General features: G+C 49.9%; 1 protein-coding gene across 1 annotated transcript in view; it reads right to left on the bottom strand.

Annotated features, from left to right (window-relative positions):
• Nucleotides 1–353, bottom strand: part of atrn (attractin) — a 121,571-nt gene that overhangs the window by 107,499 nt on the left and 13,719 nt on the right. The gene's annotated exons all lie outside the window — the stretch shown is intronic.

Raw genomic sequence — 353 nt, 5'->3', positions numbered from 1 at the left:
GACAAATAAACTGAGGAATGGCAGCAGCCCCAAGGTTCGATCAGCGAGGACTTGTGACTGGTAAATAACCAATTCAAAACTATGGAATGACTGGAGATGTGATGAAGAAACGTCCTGTTCGAGATCCCTCTGAGGGTGGCGGCAGGACACAGCACGTCAGCCGTGTGGACACAGGTTGCAAATCATGTCACCGCCTATTTGTGGCTGAAGTCACGTCAGGCGAGCGCAGAGGGGCTCACTGCAGAGGAAGCTTACAGTCAATGTACATCTGGGGATTATAAAAAACAACGCCCCGTCTAAAGTTGTCTCGCCATTTTTGATGCACACACACACACACACACACACACACACAC

Source organism: Seriola lalandi, unplaced genomic scaffold (genome assembly GCF_002814215.2).
Source record: "Seriola lalandi dorsalis isolate HSWRI2012SDOR001 ecotype SW California unplaced genomic scaffold, Sedor1 jcf7180002054976, whole genome shotgun sequence".
Taxonomy (NCBI): domain Eukaryota; kingdom Metazoa; phylum Chordata; class Actinopteri; order Carangiformes; family Carangidae; genus Seriola; species Seriola lalandi.
The sequence above is the reverse complement of the archived record's forward strand: the minus strand, read 5'-3'. Positions and strand labels throughout refer to the sequence as shown.